Source organism: Lynx rufus, unplaced genomic scaffold (genome assembly GCF_022079265.1).
Source record: "Lynx rufus isolate CCGP_SWC_20201006 ecotype Redwood Valley unplaced genomic scaffold, mLynRuf1.p SCAF_12, whole genome shotgun sequence".
Classification (NCBI taxonomy): Eukaryota; Metazoa; Chordata; class Mammalia; order Carnivora; family Felidae; genus Lynx; species Lynx rufus.
This window is the reverse complement of record NW_025814826.1, coordinates 29,365,879-29,371,878: the sequence shown is the minus strand read 5'-3', so window position 1 is coordinate 29,371,878 and position 6,000 is coordinate 29,365,879.

Below are 6,000 nucleotides of genomic sequence, written 5' to 3'. Positions count from 1 at the left end.
CACCAGCTATCTCCATGTCAACACAACCAATGGACAGTTTTGGTCCTCATATTTCTAGGCTCTTTCTTCTTTAAAAAAGAAAACAAAAGCAAAAAACTTTGTTTTTATGCTTCTATGCTTTTATACCCTCGTAATCTTCTATCTCAGTATATTTTAGTGACTCCCCTTCTTTAATCTCATATCTAAATATTCTATTAGTTTTAGTTATCTTCAGTGCAATATACAACTTATGAAGGATTATTCTCAACATTTAGTTTTCATAATAATGCTAATAGCAGTAATCAATACTTCTATAATGCTTCCATGAGCCAGACACTATTTTAAGACAGTTTTATATATATATATATGTATGTATGTATATATATGTATATATGTATATATATGTATATATACATATATACACATATACTGTTACATACAAATTTATATAGTAAAGTATATACAAATATATATAATTTATACATATTTATATACTGTTATATATATATATACCATTATATATATTTATATACATTATATACATTATACACATTATATATGAGTTTACCCTCCTCATAAACCTATGAGATAAGTCTTATTATTATTCCATATTACAAATAAAGAAACAGGCACTGAGTGGTTAAGTATGATTACCCAGTGTCACATGAGCAGTAATTGGTGATGTCCTGAATTGAGTTAATGCTGGGTAAGTTAAAGAGTTTAGAGAAGGCAAGTTAAATGATGTCTCATGGATTGGCCTTAAAATGAGCAAAATTTAATTAATGACATATAAAGTACCCAAAAGCAATGAATGGAACATTTTTTACTGAATGCAAACTACTAAGTCATAAATCAGTAACTAAGTGTGATTGATTCTTATTGAATGAAATTATTTCTCTGTTCTTTTGAAAGAGAAATATTCTGTTGTTTTACATTTTTTTCATTCATTCACATATTTGCTCATTTATTAAACACACATTTCCTAAGCACTTTCCATGCCCCAGTCTCTGTTGAAAGCCTCAGAGGATTCAATGGTGAAGGAGAAAGCACCAAGTCCTTGCTCTTAATCAAATGCCCCAGAGGTGGGGGAAGAAGAGTAAACATATTGATAAATTTCATATAAGTGACGGAAATATAACTGGGTAATGGGATAGAGAGGCACTGAAGAGGCAGGTATCTGGCCAAAACAATGGTGGCCCTTTGAATTGAAATGTTAATGATTAGAGGGATAATGGTCTAGGTATAAGTACCAGCAAATGCAAACCAGTGAGGAAAATGTGCCTGGAACCAGGTGAAGGTTGGGGAACGATACCAAAAGTGGCCAGAGCATACAGTACTCCTAAGCCTCACTCAATGGTTTATATTTTTCTCTTCACAGTAGATAGTTGTTAGATGTAAGAAGCAGGCAGTGATATCATCTGATTTGTGTTTTTTAAAAGATTACTTTGACTGTTGAGTCTACTACAAAAACAGAATAGCTGTACCTCTATGAGGTATGGATAATAAATTTTAAAAATCCCCAATGAGCTCATAAATGGTTCATTAATTATCACCATTAGTCTCAACTATATTGCATTAATATAAGCTTGGTGACTCTGTGGGCCTGGGGCATGATAAATTAGGGAACCCAACTATTTTCAAATAATGTAATTTGAAAAATTCTCAAACTTGTTGAGGTTCAGGAATATCATTTTATTGATCAGGGCTGGATGAGAGGTCTAGAGTAAGAAAGGAGCACATGCCAGTTCTCTTCCTCTGTCTATTCTTCCTTTCTGTGGGAGAAGTGGTGGGAGGGATGTGGATGCAACACTTAAATTTCAGAACTAGTTCGATTTCATTAAGTATTTGCTAAAAAACTACTATATGTTAGGCACTAGCTGAGATTGGGAATACAGAGTGAATAGTAATAAGAGCAGCTATTACTAATAAGAGCAAGGCACTGTGCTAATGCATAACATGTACCATCTCATGTTATATTAATTTACACATTAACTCTATGCAGTAGGTGCATTTATTATCCCATTTGCCACATAAGAAATCTGATACTTTTAAGGGCTTCAAGGTTACATAGCTAGTCAGGGGTGTAGGCAGTCAGTAGATCACTTTCTTTTTTTTTTTTTTTTATTCTTACATTTATTTATTTTTGAAAGACAGAGAGAGGCAGACTGCAAGTGGGGGGAGGGGGGCAGAGAGAGAGGGAGATACAGAATCTGAAGCAGGCTTAAGGCTCCGAGCTGTCAGCACAGACATGGGGCTCAAACTCACGAACCATGAGATCATGACCTGAGCTGAAGTCGGACGCTTAACTGACTGAGCCACCCAGGTGCCCCAGATCACCAACTTTCTTAACCATTACGCTGTATTGTCTTCAAGGACCCTACTGAGAAGTACAAAATTATACATATAATTCAAAATTATACATAAGACCACCTGGTACAAAGTAACTGCTTGAAAAGGCTTGCATTTACAAAAGATGCACTTGGAGAGAAGACTGTGAGAAAGGATCACAAAAATGCACTCTCTGTACTAAGGGGCAACAAAAGTGAGAAAGAACTAGCCCAGGGCACCAGGGTAGGCTAACAGTATGATGTTTAGGACCAAGAGGCAGTGTTTCTCTCTTCTTTTTCCCTCACAATTATTAAATTATATCTACTTCACAATAAGAAAGAAGCCATAGCATAGTGGGCAGTTTGTGGACACAGCTTGGATCCTGACAGATGTAGAGTATATAGTACAACACTGGCACCAAGTATAGTTTAAAACACTCATTTTTTTTTTTTTAGCCTTGAAGCAAAATAGCTTTCTGATACGTATAATTTAGGAAAGTCTTGAGAGAAAATATTGAAAGCATACTATCTCAGAGGAAAGTGATTTTGCAAAAGCTCTACCAGCAGAAGCAACTCTAAACCCACCAATCATTTAGTGAGCTTTGTACTGTTATATCATCCCATGTGTTGTTTCTTTATGCATTTTTTCTAGAAGAATGCTCATAAGAGTTCATCAATTCTCAGAGATAAAGATCCACACTGATGGCAGAAAAGAGCTTTGCTCTGGAATTAGATCAGTTTAGGTTTTGCTGCTTACTAGAATTAGGTAACATTCTTAATCTTTCTGTTTCCTATATGCAAACAGGGATAACACTACTATAGAAGGATGTGGTTAAATTAAATGATGTACATAACCTCCAATACTATGAGAATATGCCTAGTAAATGTTAAGTGATGAGCCAGTATTCTGCTTCCTTGAAATGAATGAAATCTGTTTTCATGCTCTTCACATGATTTCTTAGTTAATGGTCTAAATATCAAGGCAACGTGTAGTTAAAAATTATTTTTGTTCTATCACTGCCCATCTCCACTTCCAGTACATTCTCCTTGATAAATCATAACTCCATGTCAGTAATATTTATCACTTAAGCTATTACTGTTCATATGTATTAAGATATTTCAATGTGAGATAAGTTATTACTCAAAGGGATGGCTAAGCTAGCTTTTTCATGATTCCAATGGATAAAAATATATCTTATTCAGAACTTTCAAAGAAGAGAGCCAGTGATTCAAGATGTGGGTAGGAAAACTATTTTCTTTTCTTTCCTTTTCTTTCTTTCTTTCTTTCTTTCTTTCTTTCTTTCTTTCTTTCTCTCTCTTTCTTTCTTTCTTTCTTTCTTTCTTTCTTTCTTTCTTTCTTTCCAAAGAATGTTATTTTCTTTTGCTTTGGTGGGGAAAAAAGACAGATTATAGTTAATTTACAATATAGTTATATTTATAATATATACACTAATTGTCAGTTTATATATATAGTTCATAGTCTAATTTACATTTGATTAGCAAAAAGAAGTGTCATAAATTTATAATGATAAATCAGTTTTCTTTAAGCAGTAATACAGATTTGGAGATATTTTCTGAAAGTTCCAAAAGGAAGCACTGTTTTTCTTTCAAGTCCATAGACTCTGCTAGTTGTAAAGGCTAGTAAGTCTCAAATGCAAATAGAATCAGCATTCCACATGTGGCAACCAGGAAATGATTTGTGTACCAGCTATTTTAACAAAAAAGGCTTGCAAACACAATAAATGAGTAGTGAAAGTCAAAATGATGCCAAATATGTGTGAAAGCAGAGAATTATAAATTTTTTGGGCAGATTAATTATAATATTCCTTCAGAAAGATCCATGTAATGTTATTTAAATGGAGAACACAGTCAGATGATCTAGATTATCAAGCTGATACTATAATACTACCAAAATTCTTTGTGTGATAATATATGTTGTAGGGATAAATAGAATTTTACGGGAAGAACTAATTAAATGAATAATAAATTTCATTTATACTTTGGCATAAATATATCAAGTTGGGTTTTCTTGACTAGATGAATAGTAACTATGGATAAAAGGAAACTGTGTTTGTTGTTGCTGTTGTTTGTTTTTCCAGAGTGTAAAACACTTTAAAAAGGAGGGTGGGGAGGTGGGATTGTATTTATGGATTTGGGAAAATGGCTCCATGGGCTCTACCTCTGTGATATAAACATTTATTCTAGAGCTGAAAGAGAGTTTGGATTAGTTATTTCAACACATCTAAAAAACAGTCATGTTTAAACACTAGGAGATGAAGAGATACCAGTTTATATATTTTTTCAAACTATAAGAAGAAACCTCCTTTCAGTTTTCATCGGAACCCCACAGGGTTCACAGTTCTTCTGTATTTATTTATTTATTTTTGAGAGAGAGAGAGAGAGAGAGAGAACATGCAAGTGGGGTAGGACCAGAGAGAGAGAGAGAGAGAGAGAGAGAGAGAGAGAATCCCAAGCAGGCACCTCACTGTCAGTACAGAAAAGCGGGGCTCGAAATCACGAACCATGAGATCATGACCTGAGCTGAAGTCAGATGCTTAACCAACTGAGCCACCCAGGCACCCCTTAGGGTTCACAGTTCTTAAGCAAAGCAGTACAATGCTTACATGAGTGCTTTCTCCTGCTGTGAATAGCTTTCCAGTCTTCTCACCAGTTCTCATCCCTTCTCTTAGTGTCTTGGTCAGAATTCAAAATTCAACCCAGGAAATTTGTTCCCAATTTCACTGCTGGTACCTGATCATGTTATTTCAATCACCTTAGCACATTTACACCATCTACTTCCTAGAAGAGGTAGTATACATGTGAGATTTAAATAAAAGAATGCCCATAAAGTGTGTAATGCTCAGCTTCTATCACAATATGAATATTTAGTAGTTGCTAGCTAGCATTATTATTACACCATTTACATGAAAACAATAGGGGCCTGGGTGGCTCAGTCCATTAAGCACCAGACTTTGGCTCAGGTCAAGATCTCATGGTGGTGGGTTGGAGCCCTGCGATGGGCTCTGTGCTGACAGCTCAGAGCCTACAGCCTGCTTCAGATGCTGTGTCTCCCTCTCTCTCTACCCCTCCCCCACTCATTCTCTGTCTCTCAAAAATGAATAAACAAAAAACAAAAAAAAAGGAAAAGACAACTAATTTGTACTAGTTGCTTTTTGATTCTAGATTTCTTTCACACATCTGTGTTCTTCCTCTCCAAATGGGATAAAAGAAATAAATAGACATTTATTGATTATCTACAATGAGAGGCAGTGCAGGGTATAGAATTAGTGATTCTCAAGTTGAAACAGACCTGGATTTCAATTCTATCCCTGTGATTTACTTGGACTTCACTATGTCTCACTTTCCTTACTGTTAAATGGAGATTGTAAGGGACATTGCAAGGATTAAAAATAATTATAGGGGTGCCTAGCTATCTCAGTCAGTAAAGCACGTGACTCTTGATCTTGAGGTTGTGAGTCCGCGCTCCATGCTGGTTGTAGAGATACTTAAAAATAAAATCACATAAAAAAAATAATAATCATTATAATAGTATTTGGATTCAGAGGAGTATTCAATACCTTATTTAATGTAAACTATTATATAGTAGTTGATTGAGTTTTGAGAATCTGATAACAGCTATGTATTCCTTCCCTAAAAGTAAGCAAATAACCCTTCACAGCATTTTACATGTAAT